Here is a 22,754-nt window from a genome sequence, read left to right on the forward strand (position 1 = left end):
AAGCAAGAAAATGCGGTGAGGCAAAAAATACGCTCTCCAGACCGTAGAGACGCTTGTGGGGTAAACTGAACAAACCCGGCTATTAGGGTTAGATTGGTCTTTATTTTTTCTTAAGAGGCAGGAAGTCCTGCCCTGCGTCTTACGTCCTTTGACCGACAGGTTGATTGACAGCTCTGGGTTGTATCAACTTTTTCTCAGCGCGCAGGCACCTCAGCTGGAAGTACCCAAGCGAAGCCCACAGGTGGGCCAGAGCCGCAGTGCTAATGTTAGTCTAATGAGGTGGGGATGCTAGGTCTTCAGACCCTGCGCGTGCCCTGTAGTCACGGGAGCCCCCGAGCCAGGTCAGGTGTCCTTGACCTGGAACTGGGACCTACGGAGGGCTTAGCGGCTGGCCAGGGGGTCGTCTTCCTCGGTGACGGCCTGGCCCCCTTCTGCCTCTGTCTGCCTAGCCGCCTCCTAACACGGCCACTCGAATTCAAGATCATCTTTGATAAGGTTAACCTGCTACTGCCGCCTTGCAACAGAATTTTAACCACCTGAGGCCTCTCACTGCACCCAGTTCAGCTTAAGTCGGACCCAGAATGAGCCCAGACGAGGTCTGGTTTCCAACCCAGCCCAGCCGGGACGCGGTCGGGTCTGTACGTCGGACCCAGGACGCCTCTGTCCGTTTCCCATCCAGTCTGGAAACAGCCTTGCCCGAATGAACCCTGACCTGCCTACCGAAATCCCGACTGCAGAAGCTGCGGAGGATCCCGGAGGGCCCTGGGCTCGCCTGCCGGCGGCGAGGGAGGAAGCCGTCCGCGAGCGCGGGAAACCGCGAGTCCCGCGCCCACCAGGTACTCCGTCCGCTGGCTCGTGGCTCCCGCGGGTCGTCGGGGCACCTCTGAAGTCTCCCTGCCCCACGGTTACTATGAAAACATAAACTGAGGCATGTTAAAATTTTTGAGAGTTTATTTGAGCGACAGTGGTTTTGAGTCGGGCAGCATCTAATCCAACTGCAAGGCGCCTAGACGAGCTGTACTTTCAGAGACTTTCAGAGGCTTAAGGCAGAGAATCAAGGAGTTAGAATAAGCAGAAAACGGTGGGATGAGGGGGAGCTGGTTATTGTAAGGTTACGTTCCTTTAGGGAACGGCAGGGGTCTGGCAGGCAGATTACTTAACTAGCACTGCTCAGGTGATTCCTAATTGGTTTAAGATTGCAGTTCTGGAAGAACCGAAACTGTAATAAAGTTTCTGTTTGGTGATATGGGGTTTAGAATAAAGAACTCCGTTTTGGGCCTGTTGTCTTGTTTTTAAAACCGTTATGGCTTACATTTAATGTCATGCTGAAACCATCTGCCTCCTTTCAATTGTACAATTGTGATTTTTTTCCCTACAGTTCTGACCTTAATTGTTTTTCTTTTCAAATGTATTTTTTGGTAAGAATACAAAAAATTTGATCCAGCTGTATACTATTTTTCCAAGTGACTGGTTGATTCTCTCAGCATCCTTTATTGATTTCTCTATCTTTCCCCCATCTATTTGGAAATATATTATTTCCCAAATTTCCTATTTAACGGGTTCATCTGTGAACACTATTGTTTCATTGATCTATTTGTCTAGTATACTGTTTTTCAAATTGTGCTTTTTTTCATCAGAGAAGATGTCTGTTTAGCCAACATGATTGGAAATAGTGTTTTCTGTTAATCAAAAAAACCGGTTAAAGCAGAGAATCATAAAAAAAAAGACCACAATAGCCTAAATGTTTTAATATAAAACTTAGAAATGCAATTTGCCAGTCTCTTGAATTAGATCTCAGGCATTTTCTATGACTATGGTTCTGTTAATTTTTGTATCATCAATATTGGGGCAGTTTGGGCAAGATCTTGAAAGAAAGACATAAGCAATCTGAGAATCCTTTTTATTATTTGTGACCTAATCTGTTAAGAGTTTTCTTATCCACACTAGTTCAAAAGATTTTATTGTAGTTTTCTAAAACATTTAACTTAATTTTCATAGCAACAACCTTTTTCTTTAAGAACACATTTCATGGGTTTACATAATATTAAATTAGGTAATTATTTGCTGTAAATAGGCATAAACAATTCTGAGTTTTTAGTTTTAGTTCTGAGAAAGAATAATTGACTCAACCGTGAAAACAGATTTCGTGAATGTAATAGAGTGTTGCCCACTGGCTGTGTTTTCAGTATTTAGAGGGCATCAGGTGATACATTTCAGAGTGAAAAGTGAATTCCCTAAACTGGGAGATTAGTTAGGGGACGGATATTTGTACTTGTGTTACAATCATCTGGGAATCTTATAAAAAATGCATATCTCCATGCTCTAGTCCTGACCTAGAAAATCAGAATTTTCAGTGTTTTACCCATTGGGAAATTTCAGAATTAATATGCATCCTAGGTGATTTTTCTGCATGATTTGAGAGCTGTGGGTGTATTACTTCACTCATAACAAGCTACTCTAATTTATGCAACTCTAATATATTTTAATATTCTGTAACACTCCAATTTTCTTCACTAGTTCTTCCTGTTTATTTTAACAGATCAAAGTTAAAATTTTGCTTTCAACTTATTTCAGGTCACATTGATTCAGTAGATTAGAGAGAATTGGCATCATAATGGTGTGCAATTTTGGTTTTCCCAGACACATTATGTATATCCATTTATTCCAGGCTTTTTAATGTGACTCTGTGGGGCTTTAAAGTTTTCTTTGTATAAGCCCTATGTAATTCTTGCTGAGTTTCTTCCTCAATGTTTTATCTTCTTTTGCTATTCCTACTGAAAATAAGAACTATTTATCCATCAAATTTTCAAACTTACTTGGTTTATATATGATAAAAGCTGTTTGTTACTCTTATATTTTGATTTTGTAGTCAGTCTCTTGATTCACTTTTTTTCATTGTTCACATAGTTTGTTTTATTTTCATTTCTCTGGTGTTTTCTAAACATAAGTCGCATCTACTGCAAACAATAACTATTTTGCCTTTTCCTTCTTTCTGTTTTTATTTCTTGTTTCTCTTTCCAAGTGCACAGACTTTCTGAATGGCACTCTGCTATTCTGAAATGTGGAACTGCATCCCCATTGTTTATTCCTCCTGTCCCTGGCCCATGTCCACAAGTCTTACCAGTCTAAGTAAATGATGCTGGGACTTTAAGAGCTGCACCATTTATTTGACTAATTCTTCCCCAGTGTGTGTGGAAGTTACATCCTCCCCCCATTTGCTCCAAAATGCTCAGTGTTTGGGAAATATTTTTTTTTTAGCTTGTGTTTTAAATTTGTAGCTGCTTTTCTTATTTAATTGAAAATGCTCTGTTTTTATTTTTGTTTTTTGTTGAGTTTCACATAAAGTGTTATAATTACATCTGGCTAATTATCATAGGAAGTCTTTTCCATCAGCTTTTTAAAGACCTGAAAATATGTTATTTAGATTTTAATTTCTTTTTTCTTTTTACATAAATGTAAGCTTGGTGGAACATTCTAATTCTAAATCTTAGGGAGAATTTTCATCTGTTATTGCTAAAAATAAAGATGGTGATAGTTTTATTTCAAGAATACATTATAGATGAGATTCAAGATGGCAGCGTGAGAGGTGAGATGGAGAATTTCTCCCAAGACCACAAATAGTATGAAAATATAGTTAATTGCTACAACTAACCCTAAAACATCAACAAGAAAGAAGGCTGAACCAGACTGCATGCAGACCTCATGAACAGAGCAGACCTCACGAACACAGGGTAACGTACGAATGCCTTAATCCAGCGGAACCCAGGCCCTTCCCTAACCCCAGCTCACTGGCGGGAGGAAGAGAAACGGATCAGGGGAGGGGGTGGAAGCCTGGGACTGCGGAACACCCAGCCCTGGAGGTCGACTTTGGGAGCAGAAACCTACCCTGTGTGATGCTCTGGACGTTGGGTGGCTCAGACAGGTGGAGGTCTTGAGAGACTGAGATTCCGGCCGTTTGTGGAGGATGGGGATCCACACCGGCTGCTCTGGGACAAAGGAAAGGCAGGCCATTTGAGAGGCTTCCTAGCAGCGAGAGGGCTGCTGGAGGAGTGGGGTTTGCATGGAGCTTGCTGTGCAGGGGAGGGGAGAGCTGGACAAGGTTGTCTGAGCATGCTCTGCCCAGCTGGTAAGGACTTCGAGGAGCTTCAGGGGCCCCATCCCCCTGGCTTCCTACTCAGCTCCGAGGCCCCCCATTGTGACACACAGTCTGCTGCGCCTTCCTCCTAGCCTGCCGGCACCAGTTTGCATACTGGCAATCACTGCACTGGCATCAGTCCAGCCACAGGGAGGCCCCGCCTACAACAGCTATAGACACAAAGCATAGAGGCTTACAGCTGTGTGCTCGGCCCACTGGCTCTGACACGAGACAGGCACCGCAGACGGGAATCAGGAAACAGATCTCTCCTCCCCCCAGGCACCAGCTCCGCTTCCCTACGACCCACAGCCACACTGTAGGGACTGAGCAGCTCCTGAGACTGGAGCTTCTGGGCACTAGTGGGCACCACACAGAAATATGAAATGTCAAAAGAACATGGTTCACACCAAAACCTCACAAAGCCCAGAAAAAGGGCCTAATGATACTGAACTCACCAATCTGCCTGAAAGAGAGTTCAAAATAAAATCATAAACATGCTTATGGAGGTACAGAAAAATGTTCAAGAACTCAGGAATGAATTTAAGGTGGGGATTCAATCATTAAGAAATTCCACATCTGAAATGAAACATAAAATGGATTTAAAAGCAGATTAGATGTAGTAGAAGAGACAGTAAATGGAATAGAAATTAGAGAAGAGGAATACAAAGAAGCTGAGGCACAAAGAGAAAAAAAAATTTCTAAGAATGAAAAAATATTGACAGAACTGTGTGACCAATCCAAATGGAACGATATTTGTATTATAGGAGTACCAGAAGAAGAAGAAGAGAGAAAAAGGGATAGAAAGTGTCATTGATGAAAACTTCCCCAATCTGGGGAAGGAGATAGTCTCTCAGGCCATGGAGATCCACAGATCTCCCAACACAAGGGACCCAAGGAAGACAACACCAAGACACATAGTAATTAAAATGGAAAAGATCAAGGATAAGGACAGACTGTTAAAAGCAGCCAGAGACAGAAATATGATTACATACAAAGGAAAGCCCATCAGGCTAACATCAGACTTCTCAGCAGAAACCTTACAAGCCAGAAGGGAGTGGCATGAAGTATTTAAAGCTATGAAGCAGAAGGGGCTTGAACCAAGAATACTATACCCGGCAAGGTTATCATTTAAATTTGAAGGAGGGATTAAACAATTTTCAGATAAGAAAAAGTTGAGAGAATTTACCTCCCACAAACCACCTCTACAGTGCATTTCGGAGGGACTCCTATAGATGCAAGTATTCCTAAGGCTAAGTAGATGTCACCCAAGGGATAGACAAAGAGCACAGAATATGATTAATAACATACGAAGAATGTAGGGGGAAGAAAAAGGAGGAAATAAAACAAAAGAAGAACCTTTAGATTGTGTTTGTAATAGCACATGAAGTGAGTTAAATTAGACTCTTAGATAGTAGGGGAATTACCCTTGAACCTTTGGTAACCAAGAATCTAAAGCCTGCAATGGCAATAAGTACATACCTGTCGATAACCACCCTAAATGTAAATGGTCTGAATGCACCAATCAAAAGACATAGAGTCACTGAATGGATTAAAAAACAAGACCCATCTATATGCTGCCTACAAGAGACTCACTTCAAACCCAAAGACATATACAGACTGCATGAAAAGGGATGGAGAAAGATATTTCATGCAACTAACAGGGAGAAAAAAGCAGGAGTTGCAGTACTTGTATCAGACAAAATAGACTTCAAAACAAAGAAAGTCACAAGAGACAAAGAAGGACAGTACATAATGATCAAAGGGTCAGTCCAACAAGAGGATATAGCTATTGTAAATATCTATGCAACCAACACAGGATCACCTACATATGTGAAACAAATATTAACAGAATTAAAGGGGGAAATAGAATGCAATGCATTCATTTTAGGAGATTTCAACACACCACTCACTCCAAAGTACCGATCAACCAGACAGAAAATAAGTAAAGAGACACAGGCACTGAACAACATACTAGAACAGATGGACCTAACGGATGTCTACAGAACACTCCATCCAAAAGAAACGATGCATTCTTCTAAAGGGCACATGGAACATTTTCAAGAATAGATCATAGACTAGGCCACAAAAAGAACCTCAGTAAATTCAAAAAGATTGAAATTGTACCAACCAGCTTCTCAGATCATAAAGGTATGAAACTAGAAATAAATTACACGAGGTAAATGAGAAAGCCCACAAACACATGGAGGGTTAATAACATGCTCCTGAATAATCAATGGATCAATGACCAAATAAAAACAGGCATCAAGCCATATATGGAGACAAATGACAAAAATAATTCAACAACACAAAATTGGTGGGATGCAGCCAAGGCCTTGCTAAGAGGGAAATATATTGCAATACAGGCGTACCTCAGGAACAAAGAACAATCCCAAATGAACAGTCTGAACTCAAAATTACTGAAATTAGAAAGGGAAGAACAAAGGCAGCCCAAAGTCAGTAGAAGGAGGGACATAATAAAGACTTAAGCACAAACAAATAAAATTGAGAAGAACAAAACAATAGAAAGAATCAATGAAAGCAGGAACTGGTTCTTCGACAAAATAAAAAAAATAGATAAACCACTAGCCAGACTAATCAAGAAAAAAAGAGAGTCTACACACATAAACAGAATCTGAAATGAGAAAGGAAAAATCACCACGGATACCACAGAAATACAAAGAATTATGAGAGAATACTATGAAAAATTATATGGTAACAAATTGGATAACCTAGAAGAAATGAACAACTTTCTAGAAAAATACAACCTTCCAAAGCTGACCCAGGAAGAAACAGAAAATCTGAACAGACCAATTACCAGCAAAGAAATTGAACTGGTAATCAAAAAACTATGTAAGAACAAAACCCCTGGACCAGATGGTTTCACTGCTGAATTTCATCAAACATTTAGTGAAGACCTAATACCCATCCTCCTTAAAGTTTTCCAAAAAGTAGAAGAGGAGGGAATACTCCCAAACTCATTCTATGAGGGCAGCATCACTCTAATACCAAAACAAGGCAAAGACACCACAAAAAAAGTAAATTACAGACCAGTATCCCTGCTGAATGTAGATGCAATAATACTCAAGAAAATATTAGCAAACTGAGTTCAAAAATACATCAAAAAGAACATCCATCATGATCAAGTGGGATTCATCCCAGGGATGCAAGGATGGTAAAACATTTGAAAATCCATCAACATCATGCACTACATTAACAAAAAGAAGGACAAAAATGACATGATCATCTCCATAGATGCTGAAAAAGCATTTGACAAAATTCAACATCCATTCATGATAAAAACTCTCAACAAAATGGGTATAGAGGGCAAGTACCTCAACATAATAAAGGCCATACATGACAAACCCACAGCTAACTTCATACTAAACAGCGAGACGCTGACAGCATTTCTTTCCAGATCAGGAACAAGACAAGGATGTCCACTTCCCCCACTTTTATTCAACATAATTCTGGATGTCCTAGCCACGGCAGTCAGACAACATAAAGAAATAAAAGGCATCCAGATTGGCAAGAAAGAAGTCAAGCTGTCCCTGTTTGCAGATGACATGACAGTGTGCATAAAAAACCCTAAAGAATCCACTCCAAAATTACTAGATCTAATATCTGAATTCAGCAGAGTTGCAGGATACAAAATTAATACACAGAAATCTGTTGCATTCCTATACATTAACGATGAACTAGCAGAAAGAGAAATCAGGAAAACAGTTCCATTCACAATTGCATCAAAAAGAATAAAATACCTAGGAATAAACCTAACCAAGGAAGTAAAAGACCTATACACTGAAAACTACAAGACACTCTTAAAAGAAATTAAAGAGGACACTGAGAAATGGAAGTTCATCCCATGCTCTTGGCTACAAAGAATTAATATTGTCAAAATGGCCATCCTGCCTAAAGCAATCTACAGATTCAATGTAATCCCTATCAAAATACCTACAGCATTCTTCAATGAACTATAGCAAATAGTTTTAAAATTCAAATGGAACCACAAAAGACCCCGAGTAGCCAAAGCAATCCTGAGAAGGAAGAATAAAGCAGGGGGAATTATACTCCCTGACTTCAAGCTCTACTACAAAGCCACAGTAATCAAGACAATTTGATACTGGCACAAGAACAGATCCATAGACCAGTGGAACAGAATAGAGAGTCCTGATATAAACCCAAGCATATATGGTCAATTAATATATGATAAAAGAGCCATGGATATACAATGGGGAAATGATAGCCTCTTCAACAGCTGGTGTCAGCAAAACTGGACAGCTACATGTAAGAGAATGAAACTGGATTATTGTCTCACCCCCTACACAAAAGTAAACTCAAAATGGATCAAAGACCTGAATGAAAGTCATGAAACCATAATACTCTTAGGAAAAAATATAGGCAAAAATCTATTGGAAATAAACATGAGCAACTTCGTCATGAATATATATCTCCCTGTGCAAGGGAAACAAAAGCAAAAATGAGCAAGTGGGACTATATCAAACTGAAAAGCTTCTGGACAACAAAGGATACCATCAGTAGAACAGAAAACATCATACAGTATGGGAGAATATATTCATAAATGACAGATCCGGTAAAGAGTTAACACTCAAAATATATAAAGAGCTCACACACCTCAACAAACAAGAAGCAAATAATTCAATAAAAAAATGGGCATAGGATCTGAACAGACACTTCTGCAGAGAAGAAATTCAGATGGCCAACAGACATATGAAACATTCTCCACATCACTAATCGTCATCAGGGAAATGCAAATTAAAACCACAATGAGCTATCACCTCACAGCAGTTAGGATGGCCAACATCCAAAAGACAAACAACAACAAATGTTGGTGAGTGTGTGGAGAAAGAGGAACCCTCGTACACTGCTGGTGGGAATGTAAACTAGTTCAGCCACTGTGGAAAGCAGTATGGAGTTCCTCAGAAAACTCAAAATAGAAATACCATTTGACCCAGGAATTTCACTCTTAGGAATTTACCCTAAGAATGCAGTAGCCCAGTTTTAAAAAGACATATGCACCCCTATGTTTATCGCAGCACTATTTAGAATAGCCAAGAAATGGAGGCAACCTAAGTGTCCATCAGAAGATGAATGGATAAAGAAGATGTGGTACATATACACAATGGAATATTATTCAGCCACAAGAAGAAAACAAATCCTACCATTTGCAACAACATGGATGGAGCTAGAGGGTATTATGCTCAGTGAAATAAGCCAGGCGGAGAAAGACAATTATCAAATGATTTCACTCATTTGTGGAGTATAAGAACAAAGCAAAAACTGAAGGAACAAAACAGCAGCAGATTCACAGAACCCAAAAATGTACTAAGAGTTACCAAAGGAAAAGAGACTTGGGAGGATGGGTGGGAAGGGAGGGATATGGGGGAAAACGGGACTTTACCATTAGCACACATAATGTAGTTGGATGGAGAGATGGGGAAGGCAGCAAATACAGAGAAGACAAGTAATGATTCTATAGCATCTTACTATGCTGATGGACAGTGACTGTAATGGAGTATGGGTGGGGAGGACTTGATAATAGGGGAGTCTAGTAACCATAATGTTCACGTAATTATACATTAATGATATCAAAAAAAAAGAATGCATTATAGAAAATATGTAAAATTCTTATTGTCGGCAATGTGATGTGAATTGGGGAGAGTGTGATTTGTTTATCTTTTCAGGTCAGAGTTGAATAAAGTGTGAAGTGTATCTTTATACTTGCTCTATTACATTTGTGTCACCTTCTGTGTATTCAGGAAAATAGAATAGTAAACATTCCTAAGTTAGTGACAGAATAAATATATGGCCAGCTCATTGTCAAGTAATAATAGAACTTAATTACCCATTTCCTAAAATCATTCCATTTTCTGCTTACATCCGTGTATCACAAAGCTAAATATTTTTCCCATCTTTGAAAAGAAATCAAACATTCACATCAGACATTCAAAACTTGAGAACCTACACCGAGAGAATCACGTCAACTACAAGAAGAAAAAATTCTCTGACAAGATTTCACCCACATAATTCAATGATCAAGACAAGCTGTGATCAATAATACCAAATATCCCAGATTGTTTCTTCTCCATTGTTATGTTTCTGAAAAGTGCTGGATAGTTCAGAATGCATAACCAGCAAAGCAGATTTGATGGTCTTGATGAAGAAACAAGAGATGGATGTACTAATATCTCCAGGGCATTAATACCTCAATATAATCATACAAATACTGGCATTACCATGGATATCTGTACATATTTAATTAGCAGACACTGGGTAGGTGATTAATACGGATATCCTGTGATGATTATTCACTTAAGAAATACTGGAGATGTGTAGTGAGAAAAATGTACTAATCTTTTACAAACTCAAACAGTCTGAAATACACTGCCTTTGTAAACTATGTATTGTCAATGCTAAAATTACAAAATATCCTTCTCCTAAGATAAACTTATATCACCGCCTTTAAAAGATATTAAACTACACCAATATAAATTATTTGTAGTAGTTCTATAAATTGAGAAAAGCAGGAAAAATATATAAAAATATATAGTATCTTAAAAAATATGTTAAGGCACATCAAAATTTCGGTCACCAAGGTATTGGTTTCACATGAAGTCTTAATTTGTCTCTCTTCTGCGTGCATAGAAAAGTACATAAATGAGGAATTTTCATTCACAACTCCTCTTCTGCCAAATTCCAAATGAAATGAAACCAAATCCAGCATATTATAAAATTTGACTCGAAGGAAACCTCAGACTCTGAAGCCATTAAGCACACATTTCCTAAATGAAAAGTAAGTTGTCTGCAAGCTGCCTTGACAGGGTCTGCAGTCTCATCGTATAAAACAGCAGGTCAGCAGACTGTCAGAGAGCTCCTGGGATAAACAGAAACCAAGTCAAACTTCCCCCTTCCTGTCTTTCCATTACAGCTTCATCTTGACTGAAGGAAAATGCTTCCCTGCTCTAAAACAGATCCCCAGGTATCCCCATATCCCCGTACAGCATGTGGATAGTGCCTTTTGAGTTAGAAATGGTTTTCAAAACCAGGAAGTAATGCCTTTACTGTATGCAAAAGACATTAATGATTCGTTTTGGAATTTAAAATTAACTACTTTTATTAGATATGTCAACTCCTAGTAATTAAAACTAAAACTTCAGGAAATATTTTAGACTGATTATAGTTGTTAAGAGCAAAGAAACTGGAATTCGACAATTGGGTTTGAATTCTATTTATACATGTACTATCTCTAACTTTAGACAATACTTGATTTGTTTGTGCCTCAGTTTCCTTATCTTTAATGGGAATAGTGATCATTTTTAACCTCATAGAAAAGTCTTAAATGTTGAATTAATTAATATGTATTTTAGAATAATAATTCATGCCATGTAATATATTTTATATGTGCTAGCTTTAATGTAATAGTTATTATAGATATATAAATCTCTAGATATTTTCTGTAATCTATAACCTCTGCCACTATATAGACATCTGAGTACCATTAGCCATACTCTGTCATTATCATATTCTATAAATCTTTCTGGAATTCTAGACCTTTGATAAACAGTTGCATGTATCCAGAGCGAGATGAGGTAGGATGCTGAGTGAGCAAAAATGGTGCTCTAGCTTCTTATTTTTTATGCTGTTAATTTTGTTTTTATTAAGGTATCATTGATATACAATCTTATGAAGGTTTCCCATTAGCAACACTGTGGGTATTACATTTCCACCTATTATCAAGTACTCCCTCCACACCCCATTGCAGTCACTGTCCATCAGCAGAGTTAGATGTTACAGTGTCAGTACTTGACTACTCTGTGCTATCCTGCTTTCCCCATGCCACACCCCCACATTATGTGTGCTAATTATAATGCCCCTTAGTACCCATCTACCTTCTTCCTCACACAGCCTCCCCATATCCTTCCCTTTGGTAACCAGTTATCCCTTCTTGGAGTCTGTGAGTCTGCTGCTCTTTTGTTCCTTCAGGTTGCTTTGTTCTTATACTCCACAAATGAGTGAAGTCATTTGTCACTTGTCCTTCTCCACCTGGCTGATTTCAATGAGCATAATACTCTCTAGCTCCACCAATGTTGTTGCAAATGGTAGGATTTGTTTTCTTATGGCTGAATAATATTCTATTGTGTATATGTACCACATCTTTATCCATTCATCTGCTGTTGGACACTTAGATTGTTTCCATGTATTGGCTATTGCAAATAGTGCTGCGATAAACATAGGGTTACATATGTCTTTTTGAATATGGGATTTTGTTTTCTTTGGGTAAATTCCTAGAAGTGGAACTCCTGGATCAAATGGCATTTCTATTTTTAGTTTTTTGAGGAACCTCCATATTGCTTTCCACAATGGTTGAATTAGCTTACATTCACCCCAGCAATGTAGGAGGGTTCCCCTTTCTCCGCATCCTCACCAGCATTACTTGTTCCTTGTCTTTTGGATGATGACCATCCTAACTGGTGTGAGGTGATACCTCATTGTGGTTTTATTTTGTATTTCCCTGGTAATTAGGGATGTGGAACACGTTTTTATGTGCCTGTTGGCCATCTGAATTTCTTCTTTGGAGAAGTGTCTGTTCAGATCCTCTGCTATTTTTAATTGCAGTTATTTGCTTTTTGGGTGTTGAGGCATGTGAGTTCTTTATATATTTTGGATATTAAACCTCTTATTGGATTTGTTGTTTACTAATATATTCACCCATACTGTAGGATGCCTTTTTCTGCTGATGGTGTCCTTTGCTGTACAGAAGCTTTTTAGTTTGATCTAGTCCCATTTATTCATTTTTGCTTTTGTTTCCCTTGCTCGAGGAGATGTGTTCAGGAAAAAATTGTTCATGTTTATATTCAAGAGATTTTTGCCCATGTTTTCTTTTAAGAATTTTATGATTTCATGACTTTCATTCAGGTCTTTGATCCATTTTGAATTTACTTTTGTGTATGGAGTTAGACAGTAATCCAGTTTCATTCTCTTACATGTAGCTGTACAGTTTTGCCAACACCAGCTGTTGAAGAGGCTGTCATTTTCCCACTGTATATCCATGGCCCCTTTATCATGTATTAATTGACCATTTATGGTTGGGTCTATATCAGGGCTCTCTAGTCCATTCCATTGGTCTATGGGTCTGTTCTTGTGCCAGTACCAAATTGTCTTGATTACTGTGGCTTTGTAGTAGAGTTTGAAGTTGGGGAGCATAATGCCCCCAGCTTTATTCTTCCTTCTCAGAATTGCTTTGGATATTCGAGGTCTTTTGTGGTTCTATATGACTTTTAGAATGATTTTCTCTAGTTCTTTGAAGAATGCTGTTGGTATTTTGATAGGAATTGTATTGAATATATAGATTGCTTTAGGCAGGATTGCCATTTTGACAATATTAATTATTCCTATCCATGAGCATGGGATGGGTTTCCATTTATTGTTATCTTTAATTTCTCTTAAGAGTGTCTTACAGTTTTAAGGGTATAGGTCTTTCACTTCCTTGGTTAGGTTTATTCCTAGGTATTTTATTATTTTTGATGCAACTGTGAATGGAATTGTTTTCCTGATTTCTCTCTCTGCTAGTTCATTGTTAGTGTATAGGAATGCCACAGATTTCTGTGTATTAATTTTGTATCCTGCAACTTTGCTGAATTCAGATATTAGATCTAGTAGTTTTGAAGTGGAATTTTGTCAAATGTTTTTTCAGCATCTATGGAGATGATCATGTGGTTTTTGTTCTTCTTTTTGTTGATGTGGTGGATGATGTTCATGGATTTTCTAATGTACCATCCTTGCATCCCTGGAATAAATCTAACTTGCTCATGATGGTTGATCTTTTTTATGTATTTTTGAATTTGGCTTGCTAATGTTTGGTTGAGTATTTTTGCATCTATGTTCATCAGGGATATTGGTCTGTAACTTTCTTTTTTTGTGGTGTCTTTGCCTTTTTTTGGTATTAGAATGATGTTGGCCTAGTAGAATGAGTTTGGGCATATTCCCTCCTCTTCTACTTTTTGGAAAACTTTAAGGAGGATGTGTATTAGGTCTTCACTAAATGTTTGATAAAATTCAGTGGTGAAGTCATCTTTGCCAGGTGTTTTGTTCTTAGGTAGTTTTTGGATTACCAGTTCAATTTCGTTGTTGGTAATTGGTCTGTTCAGATTTTCTGTTTCTTCCTTGGTCAGCCTTGGAAGGTTGTAATTTTCTAGAAAGTTGTCCTTTTCTTCTTGATTATCCAGTTTGTTAGCTAAATTTTTTCATAATATTCTCTAATAATTCTTCATATTTCTGTAGTGTCCATAGCAATTTTTCTTTCTCATTTATGATATTGTTTATGTGTGAAGACTCTTTTTTTCTTGAAAAGTCTGGCTCAGGGTTTATCTATTTTGTTTATTATCTCAAAGAACCAGCTCTTGCTTTAATTGATTCTATAGTTTTATTATTTTTGGTTTTATTTATTTCTGCTCTAATCTTTATTATGTCCCTCCTTCTACTCACTTTGGGCCTCATTTGTTCTTCTTTTTCCAGTTTCATTAATTGTGAGTTTAGACTACTCACTCGTATGGCATTGTTCTTCTTTCCTGAGGCAGGCCTGTATTGCAAGATACTTTCCTCTTAGCACGGCCTTGGCTGTGTCCCACAGATTTTGTGGTGTTGAATTACTGTTGTCATTTGTGTCCATATATTGCTTGATTTCTGTTTTTATTTGGTCATTGTTCCATTGGTTATTTAGGAGCATGTTATGAATCCTCCAGGTGTTTGTGGGATTTTTCATTTTCTTTGTGTAATTTATTTCTAGTTGCATACCTTTGTGGTCTGAGAAACTGATTGGTACAATGTCAGTCTTTTTTAACTTACTGAGGCTCTTTTTGTGACCTAGTATATGATGTATTCTTGACAATATTCCTTGTGCACTTGAGAAGAATGTGCATTCTGCTGCTTTTGGGTGCAGAGTTCTGTAGATGTCTGTTAGGTCCATCTGTTCTAATGTGTTGTTCAGTGCCTCTGTGTCCTTACTTATTTTCTGTGTGGTTGATCTGTCCTTCAGAGTGAGTGGCATGTTGAAGTCTCCTAGAATGAATGCATTACACACTATGTCCCCTTTAAATTTATGTAGTATTTGTTTCACATATATAGGTGCTCCTGTGTTGGGAGCGTAGATTTTTATAATGGTTACTTCTTCTCGTTGCATTGACCCCTTTATCATTATGTAATGTCCTTCTTTGTCTCTTGTAACTTTCTTTGTTTTGAAGTCTATTTTGTCTGATATGACTACTGCAACTCCTGCTTTTTTCTCTCTATTAGTTGCTTGAAATATCTTTTTCCATCCCTTCACTTTTAGCCTGTGTATGTCTTTGGGTTTAAAATGAGTCTCTTGTAGGCAGCATATAGATGGGTCTTGTTTTTTTTATCCATTCAGTGCTCTGTGTCTTTTGGTGGGTGCATTCAGTCCATTTACATTTAGGGTGATTATTGATAGGCATGTACTTATTGCCATTGCAGACTTTAGATTTCTGGTTAACAAAGGTTCAAGATGAACTTTCTTACTATCTAAGAGTCTAACTTAACTCACTTAATATGCTATTACAAACACAATCTAATGGTTCTTTTCTTTTTCTTCTCCTTTTTCTTCTTCCTCCATTCTTTCTGTATTAGATATCATATTCTGTGCTCTTTGTCTATCCCTTGATTGACTTTGGGGATAGTTAATTTAGTTTTGCATTTGCATAGTAATTTGCTGTTCTACTTTCTTTACAGTGGTTTTATTACCTCTCGTGACAGCTATTAAACTTTAGGAACACTTCCGTTTATAGCACTCCCTCTAAAATAGACTGTAAAGATGGTACATCTGAGGTAAATTCTCTCAGCTTTTGCTTATCTGGAAATTGTTTAATCCCTCCTTCAAATTTCAATGATAATCTTGTTGGATAAAGTAATCTTGGTTCCAGGCCCTTCTGCTTCATTGCATTAAATACATCATGCCACTCCCTTCTGGCCTGGAAGGTTTCTGCTGAGAAGTCTGAGGTTGGCCTGATGGGCTTTCCTTTGTATGTTATCTTATTTCTCTCTCTGGCTCCTTTTAAAAGTCTGTCTTTATCCTTGATCTTTGCCATTTTAATTATTATATGTCTTGATGTTATCTTCCTTGGTTCCCTTGTGTTGGGAGATCTGTGCAGCTCCATGACTTGAGAGATTATCTCCTTCCCCTGACTGTGGAAATTCTCAGCAACTACCTCCTCAAAGACACTTTCTATCCCTTTCTCTCTCTCTTCTTCTTCTGGTATCCCTATAATGCGAATAATGTTCTATTTGGATTGTTCACACAGTTCTCTCAATATTCTTTCATTTTTAGAGATCCTTTTTTCTCTCAATACCTCAGCTCCTTTGTATTCCTCTTCTCTGGTTTCTATTTCATTTATCGTCTCCTCCACTGTCTCCAATCTACTTTTAATACCCTCCATTGTGCTCTTCAATGATTGGATATCTTACCAGAATTCATTCCCGAGTTCTTGAATATCTTTCTGTACCTCCATTAGCATGTTAATGATTTTCGTTTTGAACTACCTTTCAGGAATATTCATGATGTCCATGTCATCTTTCTCAGGGTTTATATTAATTTTACTGTGAACCAGGTTCCTTTGGCTTTTCATATTTGTATATGGCGCCCTCTTGTGTCCTGAAGCTCTTCTCTCTTGAGCTGCTCAGCCCCTGAAGCAATGTTGGTGGTCACAGGGGAGCGGTATGGGTGTCTGGGGGGAGGAAAGAGCTATTTCCTGCTTCCCGGCCTCTATGCCTGTCTCCACTGTGTGAACCAGTGGGCTAAGCACACAGGTATAAGCTTTTGTCCCAGAGCAGCTGAATATAGATCCCTGCTTTCCACAAGCAGCTGAAATCTCAGGCTCTCCAGAAATTCTGCCTGTCTTGGCTTTCCAACCCTGTAATCACGAGAGTATCATGAAAGCACCATGAAATGTAGGTTTGTGCTCCCAGAGCAGATCTTTGGAGTTAGGTATTTAGCAGTCCCAGGCCTCCACTTCCTCCCTGCTATGTTTCTCTTCCTCCTGCTGGTGAGCTGGGGTGGAGGAAGGGCTTGGATCCCCCTGGGTCACAGCTTTGGTACATTACCCTGTTCCGTGAAGACTGCTCTTTTCTCCAGGTGTATGCAGTGTGGCACAGTCCTCTTTCCTGTTGCTCTCTCAGGATTAATTATATTAATTTCATTTTCATTTTATATGTGGTTTTAGGAGGAAGCCTCTCTCTCACCTCTCACATTGCCATCTTCAATCCTCACTGTACTTTCTTTATACTGTGGTTTTATTTTCTCTGGTGACAGCTATTTAGCCTTAGGAGCACTTCCATCTAGAGCAGTCCCTTTAAAATATACTGCATTAATGATTTGTGGAAGGTAAATATCCTCAACTTTTACTTAGCTGGAAATTGTTTAATCCCTCCTTCAAATTTAAAGATAATAATATTGCCGCATTGAGTTTTCTTGGTTCTAGGCCCTTTTGTTTCATTGCATTAAACATATCATGCCATTCCTTTCTGACCTGTAAGTTGGAGTTAGGTGTTCAGCATTCCCGGCCTCCACTTCCCCCCTGCTCTGTTTCTCTTCCTCCTGTTGGTGAGCTGGTTTCTGTTGAGAAATCTGATGATAGACCGATGGGTTTTCCTTCGTATGTGATCTTTTTTTTTTAATCTCTCTGGGTGCTTTTAATAGTCTCTCTTTATCCTTTATCTTTGCTACTTTAATTATTATGTCTTGGTGTTGTCTTCCTTGGGTCCCTTGTTTGGGAGATTTGTGTACTTCCATGGCCTATGAGACTCTTTTCTTCCCCAGTTTGGGGACGTTTTCCACAATTATTTCCTCAAAGCACTTCCTGTCCCTCTATATCTCTCTATTCTTCTTCTGGTACCCCTAGAATGTGAATATTGTTTTCTTTTGATTGGTCACACAGTTCTCTTAATATTCCTTCATTCCTAGAGATCTTTTTTTCTCTCTGGGCCGCAGCTTCTTTGTATTCCTGTTATCTAATTTTATTTCATTTAGTGTCTTCTCTCCCTCATCTAATCTGCTTTTAAATCCCTTCCTTGTATGGTTCATTTCAGATACTGTATTTTTCAAAGTTTCTTGAAGTCTTCCCTGAGGTCTTGAGTATTTTTCTGTAGTTCCATGCGCATGTTGGTGATTTTTATTTTGAAATCTTTATGAAGGACACTGTGGATCTCAGTTTCACTTAGCCCTCTTTCTGGTGTTTGAGGTATTTTGGTTTATATAAGATTCTTTTGCCGTTTCATATATCTAATGATTACTATGGAATTATAACTTTGTGTAGGCAGCGCCATCTACTGCCCAGAAGCTGTACTGTCTGGAGCTGCCCAGCCCCTGTAGTGGTGGGGGTTGCATGCACCTGGCACCAGCACCTACCAGGAGGAAAGAGCTCTTTTCCTGCTTCCTAGCTGCAGTGCCTGCCTCCACTGCCAGGGCCAGTGGGCTGAGCACACATGGAGGAGTATGTTTGCTATGCCCTTTTAGTTACTGTAGGTGGGCCATCCTCCATCTTGCCTGTTGTAATGGCAAGGAAGCAGGTTTGTGAGCACGTGCTGTCTGGTAGGAAAGAGTGGCAGTGGCAGGCTGCTTATTACAGTGCGGGGCCTTGGTTCTGTGTTGCCAGCCAGGGGGATGGAGCACATGAAGCTCCTGAAAGTTCCCAACCTGCTGGGCTGAGTGTTCAGGGACGTTTTTGTCCACCTGTCCTTTCTCCTGAGCAGCAGGCTCTGTATAATCCTTGCCCCTTTGGCAGCCCTCTCGCTGTTATGAAGTCTCTCAGGCTGTCTTCCTTTCTTTTGTCCTGGAGCAGCCAGTTGTGGGTACCTGTTCTCCACAAGCGGCTGTGATCTCAGTCTCCCCAAGTATTCCACCTGTCCTTGTTTTCCAACCCCTCTATTCTCCAGAGCAACATGTAATGTGGGTTCATGCTCTCGGAGCATATCTCTAGATGTGGGTGTTTAGCCGTCCTGGGCTTCTACTCCCTCCCTGTTCCATTTCTCTTCCTTCTGACTGTGAGGTTCAGTGGGGGGAGGGCTCGGTTTCTGCTGGATTGTGGCTTTGCTGCTTTACCCCTTTTCATGAAGTCTTCTCTTTTCCCCAGATGTATGCCATCTCTTTCAGTCTTTTTTCCTGTCACTCTTTCAGGATGAGTTGTATTTTCTGTATTTTCATGTTATGTGTGGTTTTTGGGGGAGGTTTCTTCCTCATTTCTCACACCAACATCTTGTTTCAGTGTTGTCCTAGCTTTTCAAAACTTTAAAAAAGAAATCAAAGTCTGCGTGTCTGTTACTTAATACTATTCATAAGCAAAACTGGAAGTCAGCAGATTGCTTTAATATTTCTTCTGTTTTGTTACCCCTTCCTATATCCCTGCAACCAAGGTTCAAGAGGTCTCTTGTACTTGTAGACCCTGTTATGGTGGGTTCAGCATCTTTATACAGTGGTCTGTGCTGAGCATCTTTCCCTTGTTCTTCAGTTCATTTGATACCATTCCATTCCCAGTGAAACAGACTGAAGTTCTGTGTCTCATAATCTTGTCCTCTGTTTGGCAATGTAATTATAATGTGTTCATCAAAAATGAATCCCAACTGGAAAATTAGCTAGCTAATGTCACCATTTCCAAATATTGCCTCAACCTCTCTCTCTGGCATTGGTTGTGTCTTATGTATATGAAACACATATTAGCTCATTTAAAGAACACTCATTTTACATCAATTTTCAGGCCCATCATAGTTCTTATGTAAAAGGTAATACTTCATTGTATACCTTTGGAATAAAGACCTCAGTTTAGTTTAGATGTTGCTTGGTATATTTTATTAATTCCTGAACCTGGAAGTTTATTGTCTGGATATTGCCTATTCTCATATACTTAAAATGAAGTTTTAATTGGATCAGTATTTCCCAACTCATGATTTGGTGATTCTTGAGAAGACTAATGATAAAGAGGATACCAGGCCAAATTAAATTGAGAAATGCTACTTACTCCACAGTACTCTTAATGACTCATCAGACACAAGTCATATTAAAGGTTAGGAAAATTTTTATGAAAAAGAAGCATATTTAACTTTATTTTGATCTAACAGTTTCTTTGTGTTTTGCATAGCATCCACTGACATTATAGAAGTATTTCTTTGAATACGTTGAAAAACCTGTTTTAGATGAGAAGTAGTAGAGCATAGCCACATGATTTAAATGATTATATTTATAGAAGAACTTGACACAAATAAAAAATGTGCATGAAACTAGAGTTATACTTATCCCATCAATTGTTTAAAAATATTTGAACTGTTTGTCAAACTTTCCCTCTTGTAATTTGCACACTTCATTCTATAAACAGGCAGATCTTGATTTTCAAAACTGATAAATGAGAGTGAATTAAGGTCTACAGACTAAGAATGGCAAATGGCTCATGGCCATTGCCTCTATGTAGCTAACTGCATGGAGTGATAAAATTAGGTTGTCTTATTCCATGGACTGTACAGTAGCTCTTACTGTGCTGGGAATTAGGCTAAATTAAGTCTAGATCACAAAAAGCTTTATATGCTGTTAGCAAAATTGTAGTTATTAATCCTTTCTCTAATGAGAAGTCAGAATAATTAAAACTGAAATGGACTAATGTATCTCTAACTCTTAGTGCAATTGGTGAACACAGAAGCAGGAAGTCTATAATGACTATTATTTTTATAGCAGCTTTGCAAAATATACATCACATTGGGGAAAAAATGGGATTCTATTAAATGCTTTTGCTTCCCGTTAGAAGTTGGAAGGATGTTGATTTACCATCTTTTTATGCAGGGCCTCAATTGCTTAGTCTGAGTTGGGTGGAAACCCATTGTCTCCACACACCAGTACCTACTGGGAAACTCCTCAGGCTTCCTCATTCGCCCCCCAGGATGTTTAACGACACCACGTGCTTCAATGCAAACATACAGTCAGAGCAAGTAAACATGCTTCTGCCCTTTTCTGAATAAGTATTTGTCAGGTTTTACATGTCTTTTAATGTCAGAAGTGCCAGGTAGGATTGTGCCTCTAATGTCTTCATCTTTAATTTGCTTGTTTTCTATAACTCCTATCTGTCTTACTATTAGCCTAAAGACCAATGTGTAGCAAATTAGTCTGCTGTTAAGATTCATCCCAGATCCTCCAGAGCTGAACCTGTATTTTCCTTTCTTACTCTTGAACACATTCACAGCACATAGGGGGAACTAAAGAATAGAAACTTATTGGTCTAGGAGCTTTTTATTAACCCTTATTTTCTCACTTTCTTTTTTCTTTCTACTACTTTTATTTTAAAAATGTGCATTGGAATACTGAAGGCTTGGAAAAATCGTGAGATTAACAAGGGGACAATATGGGTGTGGAAGGCATGTATGAACACAAAAGACAAGGATTAGTAAGAAATTTCCTCAGTTATAAATATGCTTCCAGGAGTTTTTCCAGGAAATGAAAAAGATCTGATTGAACCTGGAAGTTAAAAAAAAAAAAAGCAGTGAGTTAGGAAAAACAGAAGAAAATCCTTGTCTGAAAATTGTGGGGAAAAATATCCAGATATTAAAATAGACATAAATGGATGCAAGAATGAAGTGAATCCAAAGAGTATAGAATGGATGGAGTGATGATGAATACTGATGGGGAAGGTTGAAATATACTCAGATTTTTTAGACATAAAAATCCAGACAAGGTATTTGCAAGTTGGTTGTCTTAGAGTTTGAGGAATGCAAATAGCTAAAATACAAACAGCTGAAGTTTAAGATACTTGAGATGAAGATGTCCACATGTAAGATACAATGAAAATAATAGTAACCAAGGACTAGAAATTCATATAAACATGCTGTTACACCTTGAAATAACCAATTAACACCTAAACTTATTTCTTCTAAGCTAAAGTTGGGTTAATGATAAAATATTTTCTTCTCTTTACAAAGCACTGTGCCTTTAAAAGCCCTTATATAAAGTGAAGTCATTTCTTTAAGCTTCCAAGCAGTACTGAGGGGTAGGAAGAGTTGTAGGAGTATGTAGACTTGCCCAAGTAATATGATGGGTAAATTGAGTGACAGACCTTCAGTGACAAATGAAACTAATCCAACTAAATTAAGATCATAATGGAAAGAGATATTTAGGAGAAAATGCCAAAGGAGCACTTGGAATTAAAGGGCTGAAGAAATGGGCCAAGAAATCAGTAATGGAATACCTTTGAGCCAGTGCACACCAGATGGGAATCATAATGCATGTTATAGTTACAGGTATTTTCTCGAGGAAGAACCAGATCCCTAGACTTCTGAATCAGTTATTTTCCTGAATACTGTTACATCTGTCATATCATGTTACAAGGAATGAAAAATGATGATTGTGACTGCCGGCTTCCTATAGGTATTGAAAGCTACCTAAATCAGAATTTCTAAGCATTTCTTCAAAAACCATGCAGGTCAATGAAAAGAGCAAATCAAATTACCCAAAATTGATATCTATGGCATAATTAGAACACTAAGACTATTACAAATTTCAAATTATGGGTAGATAGTGAAAAAACATACAAATTCAGCAGATTCATTCTCAGAACAC

The 22,754-nt window shown here is 38.4% G+C and overlaps 1 long non-coding RNA gene across 1 annotated transcript; it reads left to right on the top strand.

Moving 5' to 3' along the window:
• Positions 1 to 283: 283 nt before the first annotated feature.
• Positions 284 to 22,021, top strand: LOC130685064 (uncharacterized). Its single transcript, XR_008999499.1, has 3 exons — positions 284 to 596; positions 738 to 836; positions 20,988 to 22,021. It is a non-coding gene; the product is annotated as an uncharacterized LOC130685064 (long non-coding RNA).
• The last annotated feature ends 733 nt before the right edge of the window (positions 22,022 to 22,754 follow it).

This window comes from Manis pentadactyla, chromosome 10 (genome assembly GCF_030020395.1).
Source record: "Manis pentadactyla isolate mManPen7 chromosome 10, mManPen7.hap1, whole genome shotgun sequence".
In the NCBI taxonomy this organism is placed as follows: Eukaryota; Metazoa; Chordata; class Mammalia; order Pholidota; family Manidae; genus Manis; species Manis pentadactyla.